We start from the raw sequence: 15,014 nt of genomic DNA, 5'->3' as shown, positions 1-15,014 counted from the left end.
ACCCATCTTCACTTCCAGGACCCACTGATGATCTCTTCTGGAGTTTTGCCCTGAAGCTAAAACTGGCAGCCCCTGGACTAAGTTCAGCATATAGACTAGATCCGATATTTAGCCATTATGCACCCTGCACCATATTGATGGTTAAAATGTTGAAATATTTCGAGGGTAAATAGTATAGTAATTACAATAAATATTACAATTAGTTAATAGAAATTTTAATATAAACTCATTGGTTTGTGCTAATAGTTGTAGGATGTCAGTACCATTGATAACAGGCCTCCTGTTGTTTCCACATTATGACACAATCTGGCCTGTGTCACTGCAGGGACTGCAGCCAAGTTACGTGTGTTAAATCACTAATTGCGTTAGGAGAATCACTAGTTTAAAATACTTTTATTGGACTGGGTGCAGTGGCTCACACCAGTAATCCCAGCACTTCGGGAGGCCAAGGCAAGAGGATCACTTGAGCCCAGGAGTTCAAGACCAGCCTGGGCAACATGGCAAAACCCTGTCTCTAGAAAAAAATACAGAAAAAAATTAGCTAGGCATGGTGGCGCATGCCTGTAGTCCCAGCTACTGGAAAGGCTGAGGTGGGAGGATCCCTTGAGCCTGGGAGGTCGAGGCTGCAGTGAGCTGAGATCTCACCACTGCACTTCAGCCTGGGTGACGACAGAGTGAGACTCTGTCTCAAAAAACAATAAAATACTTCTATTGTTAGCACATACATTAATTCTTCGGAAAATAGTAGGTATGCAGTGTTTTATATTTATACATTTAAGACTTTATTATAGGATATTAGAAACATCCACCTAGAATGAAAGAGACCACAAAAATCTGGATGAATTTTCAATACTTTTAAGTATGATAAATGTAAATCTTGATATCTGCAGAAGAATAAACAAGAAATTTGTAATAATAATGAATCCCCACCTGGAACTTCTTTTGATACTGTTTAAGAATCAGCACAAAATAAAATTTATAATTTATAAGATAAACTTTATTACATAAAATCTATAGTTTTGTAGTGAAAAAATAATTTTTTTCAACCAAAAATTTGACATTGCTAGTGACAGAAATGTTGGGTACTTAGTGCTCAGAAGTTCTATTGTTAAAAGATCAAAGTGTTAAACATATATTTCATCAGAATGCTCTTAAAGCTTGTGCAAGTGAAGAAAAATTGTGATTATCGATGAGAAAAGAACTTAAAAGAATATAATCAGTTTCATAAATTAAGTATTTGAAAACTTAGAACTCCCAAAAAGGTTATCAGAGTGAGGATAAAGCAATCAAAAAGATTTAGGGCCAAACTTGGTGGCTCATGAAATCCCAGCACTTTGGGAAGCCAAGGTGGGCAGATCACTTGAGGCCAGGAGTTCGAGACCAGCCTGGCCAACATGGTGAAATCTCGCCTCTACTAAAAATAAAAAATTAGCCGAGCATGGTGGTGCGTGCCTGTAATCCCAACTACTCAGGAGGCTGAGACATAAGAATGGCTAGAACCCTGGGGGATGGAGGTTGCAGTAAACCGAGATCTCATCACTGCCCTCCAGCCTGGGCAACAGAGCGAGACTCTGTCTCAAAAAAAAAAAAAAAAAAAGATTTAGAAGGTACTGTCAGAATTTTTAGCACTACTATATAGTTAAGTATAATTGAGCATTTCACACACATTTACTAGAACTTCAAAAGGATTAATATTGATATGAACACGCCATTGTATTCTGGACCCACCTGTTAAAAACCAGATATACCCAAATGAGAAAACAGCTTTTTGAAAAATATGTAAATCAAAGAGGTGTATTTAAAATCATCATCTAAGAAGCTTCATTTTTTTATGTGAATGTGTTTTAATAATTAAAATGCAAATTTAAAGGTTTTTGAATATAATGGTTTTTGTTGATCTTCTGACACTGGGAAACATTTAGTACACTGTATTGTCTTTATTATGAGTACACAAGAAAGAATTACATTTGAGATATAGTTCCATAAAGATGTAATTGGAATATTGTACCAAATAAGAAAATTGTCATTGGATTTTATACAAAAAATGCTAATGTAATTCTAGAGAGAGTATGGAGTTTCAGCCAAAAGTTTAGGAAAAATGTGGATGTTTTAATTTGGCACCAAATTATCAAATTTAATTTTGGATAAACCAATACAAGTCAGGGAACTCATGCTTTTCTTGATAAACTATATTTACTACCACACACCAAGTAGCAGAAATAACTACATTAAGTAATGCAAATTGAACCTTGATGGACAAGCCTGCAGTGCTAGATCTGCAAAAGCAATGTGGAAGTCAGTAAGTTCTGCATTCAAATGCTCTACCCCTGAGCTATACCCCCTGTGGTGGAAGTCAGTAAGTTCTGTATGTTCACTGTAATGGAAACAAATGCAGTGGCTGTTTGAAAAATATATTTTAAAGAGTTTGGGCCTTAATAAATGATATTTTAATGGAGATGTCAGTATTTAGAGTTTTTTTGTTTTGTTTTGAGATGAAGTCTCGCTCTGTTGCCCAGGCTGGAGTGCAGTGGCGCGATCTCAGCTCACTGCAACCTCCATCTCCTGAGTTTAAGTGATTCTCCTGCCTCAGCCTTCCAAGTAGCTGGAATTACAGGCGTGCGCCACCACACCTGGCTAATTTTTGTATTTTTAGTAGAGATGGAGTTTTGCCATGTTGGCCAGGCTGGTCTCAAACTTCTGACCTCAAGTGATCTGCCCACTTCTGCCTCCCAAAGTGCTGGGATTATAGGCGTGAGCCACCGTGCCCAGCAGTATTTATTTTAGCTTTATAAGAAAACATGTTTTAGCTATTAGAGCTGACATTATTTCAATAAACTGTAAAGCAGTTGGACATATGTAAACAAAGGGAAGTTTGAAATAAGTGGAAGTTATTATGGATAAGAAAAAATAGGTATCCTGTTTGAAAAAAAAGTGAAGTATCAATTCCAAGAGAAAAATTATTGGATTTTCTAATAAATCCATGTATTTGGTGACAAAAGTGAAAAATGTAATAAACTTTTAAGCCCTTTCAATTTTTTGAATCTTGAAATAAAGCCCCCTGGTTTGTGAAGCTCCGTGAATTGAGAGTGAACAGAACATAGTGAATAAGCCAGTAAGTTAAAAGATATTTCAATAAGTGATTTGTGTGACTTAGTCAATAACAGATATTGAATCAGTTCTGTATGTTCTTAGACTTTATTATAGTCTATAAAATGTTTAAATTTAATTGCTATTAATAAGAAACTGAGGATTCAACACTAAAAACAGTATCATTGATGTTAAGGAAATTCTCTGCTTAATTCATTTAATGATTATCCATTTAATGAGGAAGTTGTTGGAACAGTTTGATGTTGCTTCCTATGTTAAATCATCACCCCATGCAGGGGCAAAATCTAGTGACAACTGTATCAAAAGATTCATAACTTCCAAAAACCAAGAAATGATTTAGACATACTAGAAAGATCTGTCAAATTATTTCTGCTGCAAGTTACATTGTCATTTTATGATATTTATTTAGAAATAGGAGATATGTTTTTAAATTTTTTGATTTACATATTGACCAGTTCAAGATGACTTCTTGTTTTGTTTGTAAAATCTAGAGAGATCACATAAAACATAAAATCTAGATTTTTTACTTCTCTTGGAAGATCAGAAGACCCGACAGCACTAGGCTAATATTCCTACATGCCAGAAATCAGCAAGTTGTGGCTGCTTTTTTAAGATTGGTCAGCAGCTCTTTGGCTCCCCACAGTTACCACTTGTCCCTTGCCTCTTGCTTGGTCTCTAAGCATTTGAATTTGTGGCCTCTGCTGTAGTTTTAAGCCTGGGTTCTTGGCAGGATGGTGGTGTCATTTATTTCATTTACCTAAATAAGGAAATCAAGAAGAGAACAGGTTGCCTACTTACCCCCATGGTGAGTGTGTGTGTGTGTTTGTGTGTGTGTGTGAGAGAGAGGAAAGTGAGTTTTATTTTAAACATGCAGAGTTTGAGGTACTGGAAATTGATCAATGAGAAGTCCAATAAGCAGACCTGGTGCTCAGAAATGAGTTAGGATTAGAAGCATGTTAAGTCGTTTTGCATGAGAGTGGATGAGATTTCTAAGGGAGAAAGCATAGAGAGACCAAATTCAAGGAGAGACCCAGTGGGAGAGGGGGTCAACCATATTTAAGGGTGGGAAGGAGGAGGAACAGCCAGGTAACAAGACAATCCGATATAATAATTAGGTTGGGGAAGACAGCGGGTTGGGGGAGCTGGTTATTCTTTTGGCCAGTTGGTGTGTTGGTTAGGATATAAATCTGGCTGTTAGCTGGGCACGGTGGCTCACGCCTGTAACCCCAGCATTTTGGGAGGCCGAAGCGGGCAGATCATGAGGTCAGAGTTGGAGACCAAAAATTAGCCGGGCGTGGTGGCACGCACTTGTAATCCCAGCTACTCAGGAGGCTGAGGCAGGAGAATCGCTTGAACCTGGGAGGCAGAGGTTGCAGCGAGCCAAGATTGCGCCACTGCACTCCAGCCTGGGCAACAGCGCGAGACTCCATCTCAAAAAAAAAAAAAAAAATTGGCCGTTGCTGCAGAGATTAAAAAAAAAAACAAAAAAACAAATCAGTATCATAAACCAGATGGAAGTCCAGGTAGCAGTATAGGTCTGAAGCTTGCTCTCTCTTATTTCTCCACTCCCTTTTGGGTGGTGCTGTGGCCCACAAAATCCAGTATGGCCCATCATTGTGTCTATATTTTGGCCATTTGGAAGATGAAAGAAAAGGGAGAGGTGGGACTGCCCTTCTGTTAATGCACAACCTGGAAGTTGGACACATTGCATCTATTCTATTCCTTTGGCTATAACCTAGTTGCACTTATCTGAAAAGGAGTTTGAAAAATCTAGTCTTTATCCTGTAAAGTCATGGGCTGGCTACTGCCATGGAACAAGGGGAGAATGGTTGTTGGGAGACAGCTCTCAGTCTGTGTAACAGGTGGTGAGGAGAAAGTGGGACTTGAGAAGGAGAAAGGGGAGGGAATATGGTAAACTTCTGGGATTGGACAGAGATAGCTCCCTATGGCTAAAACAAAGAGTAAGGCTAGCAATAAAGCTATCATTGGAGAAGCTAGGCTTCATTACAGTTGTTAATATCTAGCAAATGCATGACGAGCTAGACAGATAAAGGAAAATGGTGCCCTTCAGAGATAGAGGCCTTCCAGATTTCTGAGATGGAAGCTCTCCAGGAGGAAAAAAAGAAAGGAAGGCAGGCAGGCCTGACTCCCAGGGAAGAATTCAGGAGGCTTTTCCCATTCTGGAGATCAGAGAATACCCAAGAAACATCCAGGGCATGGCTGATTGTGTCAGTCAGGGTTCTACCACAGAAACAGAACCAGTAGTAGGAGATGCATACAGTCGTCCCTTGGTATCCGTGGGATGTTGGTTCCAGGACCCCCCAACCCTAGCATCCCCACCCTCTGCAGATATCAAAATCTGTGGATGCTCAAGTCCCTGATATAAAATGGTGTAGTATTTGGTTATAACTTACACACATCCTTTTGTATATTTTAAATGATCTCTACATTACTTACATCTAACAATGTAAATGCTATATAAATAGCTCTTTGTATTATGTTTTATTTTTCATTGTTTTTTAAAAAACTTTTTTTTTTCTTTGAGACAGAGTCTTGCTCTGTTGCTCAGGCTGGGGTGCAGTGGCATGATCTCAGCTCACTGGAGTCTCCACCTCCCAGGTTCAAGCAATTCTCCTGACTCAGCCTCCCAAGTAGCTGGGATTACAGGCACCCACCACCACGCCCGGCTAATTTTTGTATTTTTAGTAGAGACGAGGTTTCACCATGTTGGCCAGGCTGGTCTTGAACTTGTGACCTCAGGTGATCCTCCTGCCTGGGCCTCCCAAAGTGCTGAGATTACAGGCGTGAGCCACCCTTCCCAGCCTAAAAAATATTTTCAAACTATGGTTGGCCGAATCTGCAGATGCAGCACAGATATGGAGGGCCGGCTGTATATATATCAGAGAGATATATATGGTAGAGAAATAGAAAGAGAGAGAAAAATAGGTGTATTTCAAGGAATTGACATAATATGATTGTGAAGTCTGGTTGGGTGTATCTGAAATTTCATGCAGTAGGGCCGACAGTCCGGGAAATTGGGCAGGAGCTGATGAGGTGCCCACAGGAAGAATTTCTTCTCCTTCAGGGAAACCTCCATTTTCTAAGGCCTTTCAGCTGATTGGATGTGGTCCACCCATGTTATTGAAGATAATATTTTTTAAGGTAATTGACATCTACAAAAATATCTTCAAGGCAACACCTAAGTTAGTGTTTGACCGAATAACTGGTTACTCTAGCCTAGCCAATTCGATACAAAACTAACCATTACTTATTTGCTTAACCCAAATACAAAAACCTGTGGCACAGGGTGTTAATGTGAGAATTATACCAGATACTCATCCAGGTATTAGGTTTTGGATCTGAGAGATACTGAACAATTTGTATTTTTTCCTTTTCTGTGCTGGAAACTGATCTGTTTTTTTTCAGTGCTGTTTTCATTACCTCTCTGATCTTCTTAATGAGGTTAAAAGTACAGAAAAGTTTAAACATTAATAAGATGAACACTGTATTCCCACCACACAGGATTAACAATAGTGAACAGATCATCTGTAGACAATGCTTGGTGTTTATGTGGATTTAAGAACTGCCTGCGTTAATTTTGTAACTCCTCTTTCAATTGTACATGACAAAAGAATTACTTCGAACATCCTTGAGAAAAAATATACTGGAATTTTTTGGCTCCTGTAACTGAAAAGTCAAAGGGTAGATCTAGCTTTAGGCAAAGATGGATTTAGGCAAGGCTCAAAAACTGTTGTCAGACTCAGTTTCTCCATATCTCTTTGCTTTCTTTCATATTCAGGCTTCCTCCTTGGAGGGACCTCAGAAGTCCCAGGCTTCATAGTGTCAAGTTCGACAGAAAGAGTAGTTTTCATCTTTCCACAGTTCTTAGAAAAGTCCTGAGACTGAGTTTTACTGGGTAAGTGTTCACCCCTGAACCATCTCTGTGACTGTATAAAATAGAATGAACTTGCCAGGCCTGAGACTAGCCTTACCCAAATCACACGGATTGAGAATGTGGGAGGGGTGGCTCTATCATGGAAAATTGATGTGCTGTTTCCATAAGAAGGAGGAATACATGCTGATGATAGTGACAGGAGGCAGCCAAATGCCCAGGCAGATAGGGGCAGGTACCCAGTGAATCCTCACCTCCAAGCCAAAGACAGTTGAAGGACTGAAAGCCAAGTTACAAGTTAAATCCTTGGACTGGATTGAGAACTTGTCTTTCTGTTTGGCATACTTTCCTCTGATCAGCATCCTTCACCTATTTTACACATACCTACCCTTTCCTAATTGGTTTTTTACACTGTCGTGCCTACATTTGAGTGATGTCTTCACTTTAACCTTTTTTTGCCTACTCACAAACCAATCAGCCTGCACACCCCATCTTGTGCCTATAAAGACCTAAGACTCAGTTGGTAGAGATGAGATAGCCTGACTTCGGGCAAGACAACCTGCCCTTCCTTTCCCCTCTCCAGCTCCCCTCTCTGCTGAGAGTTGTTTCCATCGCTCAATTAAATTCTCCACCTTCACCATCCTTCAATTGTCCACCTGACCTCATTCTTCTTGGATGCCAGATAAGAGCTCGGGACCCACCAAGTGCCAGTACCCAGAAAGGCTATCACACCAGCCCTTTGCCCTCTCCAGTGGAAGGCAGCTGCTCCACACAATGAGACAAGGGGCTAACTGAGCTACCACACCCCCGTCCATGGATGACAAAACTAAAGGAGCACTGTAATGCCCCCTCTTGGGCTTCGGGGTCACAGGCACCCTCACCTGGGCACTGCCGTGTTCCCCTTGAGATGACACGCCTGGTCAGGCTGTGGCCTCACATAGAGCTTGCTCCTGTGTTGGTGCCTGGAGCATCTGGCCAGGACCCACACTTGCTCACTCACGTGGTCCCTCCCACAAGGGGTTGGTTGAGTGGGGTCAGCCAAGTAGAGGGGGTGCCCCTTCCACAAGTCCAGCAGAGGGGCTGAGAAAAATCCTGCATCACTGGGTGAGCATACATTCCCACCATTGTGGGAACAGTAATGGATATGGAGTCCAGCCGACTCACAATCCTTTCTGGCTTGAATATTTAATGGTGACATAACTTTACTCATTTAAAATCTCTGTATCTTAGGCCAGGTGTGGTGGCTTATGCCTGTAATCCTAGCTCTTTGGGAGGCTGAGGCAGGTGAATCATGAGGTCAGGAGTTCGAGACCAGTTTGGCCAACATGGTGAAACCCCATCTCTACTAAAAATACAAAAATTAGCCAGGTGTGGTGGCACACGCCTGTAATCCCAGCTACTCATGAGGCTGAGGCAGGAGAACTGCTTGAACCCGGGAGGCAGAGGTTGCAGTGAGCCGAGATCATACCACTGCACTCCAGCCTGGGCGACAGAGCAAGACTCCATCTCAAAAAAATAAAAAAATAAAATCTCTGGGTCTCAGTTTTCTAATCTCTCAAAAAGAGTTAATAATATCCTTTTGGGGATATGAAGAGTAAATTAAATAGCACATATAAAAGCACCCAGAGAAATGCCTGGTCCAGAAAGCTCAATTTTGCTAATTTTCTTTCTGTTATTAACCCAAACCTCTTTGTGGCACTCAGGGAAGTCCACCTTTCTTGCAAGAAAAAGTGACTACTATAATAACAATAATTATAACAGCTACCACTTCTTGACTGCTGGGTACCATGTGTGTTGTTAGGTTGGACCCTTCTGTGGCCACGGCAGCTGCACAGCTCCAGGGGGCCAGCCACATAGACAGCAATGCACATGGCACACTGGGGAATGTGCCAGCAGTCCCACTCCACATGCACTCACTGACTGTCCTCACACTGACACTGTGAAGAAGGTCCTGTAATTATTATTATTTTTTTTTAGATGGAGTCTTGCTCTGTCGCCCAGGCTGGAGTGCAGTGGCATGATTTCAGCTCACTGCAACCTCTGCCACCTGGGTTCAAGCGATTCTCCTGCCTCAGCCTCCCAAGCAGCTGGGACTACAGGCACATGCCACCACACCTGGATAATCTTTGTATTTTTAGTAGAGACGGGGTTTCATCATGCTAGCCAGGCTGGTCTCAAACACCTGACCTCCAGTGATCCACCCGTCTGGGCCTCCCAAAGTGCTGGGATTACAGGTGTGAGCCACTGTGCCTGGCTAGAAGGTCCTATTATTAACCCCATTCTACAAAGGAACCTTGTAAGCTAGGTTCAGGAATTTGCCCAAGGTTTTTTAGCTATTAAGTGACATGAACAAATGGGAACCATACCCTTTGGGGATACTTTGCTGTGGCATTTTAAAAGTAACTAGTCTTGGGATACAGAATTACTGTAATCCTGCAGTGGCAGAGGGCAGGGAGCTGTGGGGGAGGACAGACCATTTCATTTTGAAAAACTGTCTCCAACCACACACCCCCGGCTCCTGCCTGCTGCCATATAAAATGCTTACCAGAACCCCAGAGCTGAGAATACAACCAGCTGTCTCATTTACTATTCTTACCCTCTAGGAAAGGGACAGAAAAATAAACACTCTGGAGTGTATTTTAACTCCAAATAATTTGAATTAAATATAGCAATTGTGAAATGTGTCATATGGACAAGCTTTGGAACCAAGTGGTTTGTTTATTTACTAAGTAGATATTGTCTGAATGTGGTAACAGAAGTTTCTTCTAGGGACCTGTCAAGGTACAAAGGGATTGTTCCTTGGATTTTTTTTCCTATGAAATTAAATAGTGGTAATACTATGATAAATGCTCAACATTCTGGAAGGACTTCAAGCTCATTTTCTCCAGTCGCCTCAGCCTCATAGAGCATTAGTAGTCTGCTGTCTCTTACTGTAGGATGTTTTTGCGGCATTGGAACGTCTCTCTAAAGGCTAAGAGCCCTCATAAAGTTGCTTACTTCAAAACTACGAATTTCAGATACTTTAAAAGAAATTTGATCAATCACAAACCCCATTTTCCCTTTGATAGGCTTTCATGATAGGTTTTGCCAAAACTTGCAGTGGCTGGCTGTGGTCTTGGAAATTTAGATTTGGGGAAGCATTTATTGTCACTATGTCTGAGCCAGGTCACTAGGCTGTGTGTGGTAACCAACATTATTCTCATAAGATATTCACTACTCCTTGCTCAGATAGCTTAACAGCAACCTCAGCTATCAAGAGTACAGCCTAGAGGAAGTCAAAGGAGATGCGCTGTGGCTTCCCAGGGCTCATGCCCTTTACTCTTGAAAAAATTATTTCAGAAACTATTTGCTTCATAGAGGCACAGTTGAGTGTATGTATATATTGTTTTCTGAGAAATAATTTGAATATTATCAAATTCACCTATTTAAGGTGCACAATTCAGTGGCTTTTAGTATATTCACACTTTTGTGCAAACATCACCACTATCTAATTTCAAAACTTTTTCATCAACCCAAGATAAACCCCATATCCATCAGCAGTCATTATCCATTCTTTCTCCTTCCACCCCAAGTTGCTGGCAACAACTAATCTATATTCTTTCTATGGATTTTCATTTTCTGAACATTCTAGACAGATGGGATCATATAATATGTGGTCTTTTTTCACTTAGCATAATGTTTTCAAGGTTCATTCATGGTGTAGCATATATCAGCATTTCATTGCTTTTTGTGGCTGCATAATATGCCATTGTGTGGACTGTAGAATGGGACATGGCACTTACCCTTTCAGCAGTTGCTTCCACTTTTTAGGTATTATGAATAATGTTGGTATGAACATGCACACACAGGTTTTTGCATGAATTATTTGCTTTCAATTCTCTGATATATGTAGGAGTGGAATTGCTCGGTAAGGTAAATCTATGTTTGACTTTTTGAGGAACTGCCAACTGTGTTCCAAAGCAGCTGCACCATTTTACATTCCTACCAGCAATGTAAAAGGGTCCCAGTTTCTCCATATCCTCGACAACACTTGTCACTGTCTGTTTCTTTATTATAACTAGTTTAGTGGATGTGAAGTGGTAACTCATTGAGGTTTTGATTTGTGTTTCACTAGTGATGCAAAACTAATGATGTTAGACATATTTTTGTATGTTTATTGGTCATTTGTATGTTTTGTTTGGAGAATATTCAAATACTTTGTTGATTTTTAAATTGAGCTATTTGTCTTTTTATTGTTGAGTTGTAAGAATTCTTTATATATTCTGAATATAAAGTCCCTTAACAGATATATGATTTGTAAATATTTTCTCCCATTCTGAAGATTGTCTTTTTACTTTCTTTTATAGCACGCCCAGCTAATTTTTGTATTTTTAGTAGAGATGGGGTTTCACCATGTTGGCCAGGCTGGTCTCAAACTCCTGACCTCGTGAGCCACCTATCTCAGCCTCCCAAAGTGCTGGGATTACAGGCATGAGCCACCGCACCCGGCCATCTTTTCACTTTCTTAAGGGTGAACTTGGAAGCATAAAAGCTTTTAATTTTGAAGAAATCCAATTTATTTTTTCTTTTGTTGCTTGTGCTTTAGGTGTTATATCTAGGTAATTATTGCCGAAGCCAAAGTCAAGAAGATTTACACCTATGTTGTCCTCTAGAAGTTTATAGTTTTAGCTCTTACATATAGATCTTCGATTCATTTTAATTTTTGTATATGGTGTGAGGTGGGGGTCCATCTTCATTCTTTTGCATATCAATGTCCAGCTGTCCCAGTGAGAGTTGTTGAAAAGACTGTTCTTTCCCTCATTGAACTGTCTTGGCATCCTTGTCTAAAATCAATTAACCATAAATGTATGGATTTATTTCTGGATTCTCAATTATATTCTGTTGACTTATATGTCTGTCTATCTTTATGTCAGTACCACATAGTCTTGATTATTGTATCTATGCACTATGTTTTGAAATTCAAAAATGTGAGTCTTCCAACTCTATTCTGAGATTATTTTGGCTATTCTGGGTCCCTTGAATTCCATATGAATTTTAGGTTCAGCTTTTCAATTTCTGCAAAGAAGCCAGCTGGAATTTTTGTGGTAATTAATGAATATTGCCATCCTAACAATGTTAAGTATTCTAATCCATGGATGTCTTTCCATATTTATTTAGGTCTTCCTTAATTTATTTCAATTATGTTTTATAGTTTTCAAGGTCCAAAAGAAGTCTTATACTTCTTTTATTGAATTTATTCCTAAGTATTCTGTTTGCATGGTATTATAAATGGAATTGTTTTCTTAATTTAAATTTCAGATTGTTTATTGATGGTTTATAGAAATATAATTTATTTTTGTATACTAATCTTATATCCTGCAACCTGGCAGAACGTGTTTATTAGCTCTAATTGCTTTTATGTAGATTCCTTAGAATTTCCTATGTATGAGATTATGTCTACAAATAGAGATAGTTTTGTGTCTTCCTTTCCAATCTGGATGCCTATTTGTTTTATTTCTTTTATTTCTTTTTGTTTCTTTTCTTTTTCTTTTTTTTTTTTTTTTTTTGAGATGGAGTCTTGGTCTTGTCACCCAGGCTGGAGTGCAGTGGCACAATCTTGGCTCACCGCAACCTCCACCTCCCAGGTTCAAGGGATTCTCCTGCCCCAGCCTCCCAAGTAGCTGGGACTACAGGCACATGCCATCATGCCTGGCTAATTTTTGTATTTTTAGTAGAGACAGGGTTTCACTATGTTGGCCAGGCTGGTCTTGAACTCCTAGCCTCAGGTGATCACCCGCTTCAGCCTCCCAATCTTTTATTTCTTTTTATTTATCTTTCTTGCCTAATTGTCCAGCTAGCACCACCAGTACAAACTTCAACAGACATGGTGAGAGTAAACATCCTTGTTTGTTCCTGTTCTTATTGGGAAAGATTTTAGTCTTTTGCCATTAAGTATGATTTTAGCTGTAGGCTTTTCATAGATATCGTTTTAAGGTTAAGGAATTCCCCTTCTAGTCCTAGGTTTTTGAGTATTTATATCTTGAAGCGCTGTTGAATTTTGTCAACTTGTTTTTTCTGACTCTATTGAGATGATAATGTGTTTTTTTTTGCTGAGGATCTTTGCATCTATATTCATTAGCAATATTGGCCTGTAGTGACTTTTTTTGTTTGGCTATCAGGGTAACACTGACCTCATAAAGTCATAAGGTGTTGAGAGTGTTTTCTTTCTTTCTTTTTTTTTTTTTTTTGAGATGGAGTCTCGCTCTGGCTCTGTCGCCCAGGCTGGAGTGCAGTGGCGCCATCTCGGCTCACTGCAAGCTCCGCCTCCCGGGTTCACGCCATTCTCCTGCCTCAGCCTCCCCAGTAGCTGGGACTACAGGCACCCACCACCACACCTGGCTAATTTTTTTGTATTTTTAGTAGAGACGGGGTTTCACCGTGTTAGCCAGGATGGTCTCGATCTCCTGACCTTGTGATCCACCCGCCTCGGCCTCCCAAAGTGCTAGGATTACAGGTGTGAGCCACCTCGCCTGGCCAAGAGTGTTTTCTTAACTTTTTTTTTTTTTTATGAAAAGTTTTTGAAGTACTGGTATTAATTCTTTAAACATTCTATTGAATTCACCAATGAAGACTTTGGACCTAAATTTCCATTGGTGGGATTTTTTTAAATTACTAAATTAATCTCCTATAATACATGCATTCATTTTCCATTTTCTTGAGTTAGCTTTGGTAGTTGGTGTCTTTCTAGGAATTTTTCCATTTCATATAGGTTATGTATTTTTTTGGCATACAGTTGTTCGTAGTATTAGTTTATAATCTTTTTTATTTCTGTAAAATTTGTAATTATGTCCCTGTTTCATTACTGGTTTTACCAATTTGAGACTTTTTAGTTCTTAATTAGTCTAACTAAAGATTTTTCAACCTTGTTAATCTTTTCAAAGAATAAAATTTTTGATTCTGTTGATTTTCTCTATTTTTATTTTATTTTCACTCCAATATTTATTATCTCTTTCCTTCTGCTTGCTTTGAGTTTAGTTTGCTCTCACTTTTCTAGTTTCTTAAGGTAGAAGGTTAAGTTATTGACTTGAAATATTTCTTCCTTTTTAATCTCACTGCAACCTCTGCCTCCCAGATTCAAGCGATTCTCCTGCCTCAGCCTCCCGAGTAGCTGGGCTTACAGGCATGTGCCACCACACCTGGCTAATTTTGTATTTTTAGTAGAGACAGGGTTTCTCCATGTTGGTCAGGCTGGTCTCGAACTCCCGATCTCAGGTGATTTGCCCGCCTCGGCCTCCCAAATTGCTGGGATTACAGGTGTGAGCCACTGCGCCTGGCCTAACTCCAGAATTTCTATTTTTAAAATATCTCTTTCTTGATATTCTTTATTTGGTAAGATAGTGTTCTCATACTTTCCTTTAATGCTTTAAACATGTTTAATGCTTTGTACATATTTAAAATTGATGATTTAAAAATATTTTCCTAATAAATCCAGCATCTAGGTTTTCTCAGGAATAATTTCTGTTGATTCTGTTGATTTTTTCTCCTTGTGTATGGGCCATACTTTTTTGGTTTTTATTTATTTTTTGCATGTTTAATAACTTTTTGCTCAAAACTGGACATTAAAAAAATACAGTGTGTCAACTTTGGAAATCAGATTTTCCCCCATCCCAGGGTATGTTTTTGTTGCTGTTTGTTATTTGTTTGTTTGTTTAGTAACTTACCTGCACAGATTCTGCAAACTCTGTATTCTTTGTTCTGTATGGCCACTGAAGTCTCTGTTTGAATAGCTTAATGTCAGCTAATGATTAGACAGATTTCCTGAAACACTTGAAACCAATAGGTCTCTTAATGTTTGCTGAGAGGCTCTGCGTATGTGTTCAACACTCAGCATGCAGTTGACAGCTCTGCCTTAGCCTTCACTTTCTGCTGGTGTAGATCCTCAAGGTCAGCCTGATGTTAGAGTTTAGGGTGTTCTCAGGTTATCCCAACCATGTGAACAGCCATGGGCATAAATATGTGCTCTGCCAGTGCAAAT

General features: G+C 39.7%; 1 long non-coding RNA gene across 5 annotated transcripts in view; it reads left to right on the top strand.

The window, feature by feature from the left end:
- LOC129397438 (uncharacterized) overlaps positions 1-15,014 on the top strand; it is a 198,163-nt gene that overhangs the window by 980 nt on the left and 182,169 nt on the right. For all 5 annotated transcript variants that reach the window (XR_008624873.2, XR_008624875.2, XR_008624872.2 and 2 more), the window contains exon 2: positions 6,908-7,024. This is a non-coding gene — a long non-coding RNA (uncharacterized LOC129397438). The remainder of the gene's footprint in view (positions 1-6,907; positions 7,025-15,014) is intronic.

This window comes from Pan paniscus, chromosome 2 (genome assembly GCF_029289425.2).
Source record: "Pan paniscus chromosome 2, NHGRI_mPanPan1-v2.0_pri, whole genome shotgun sequence".
Classification (NCBI taxonomy): Eukaryota; Metazoa; Chordata; class Mammalia; order Primates; family Hominidae; genus Pan; species Pan paniscus.
The sequence above is the reverse complement of the archived record's forward strand: the minus strand, read 5'-3'. Positions and strand labels throughout refer to the sequence as shown.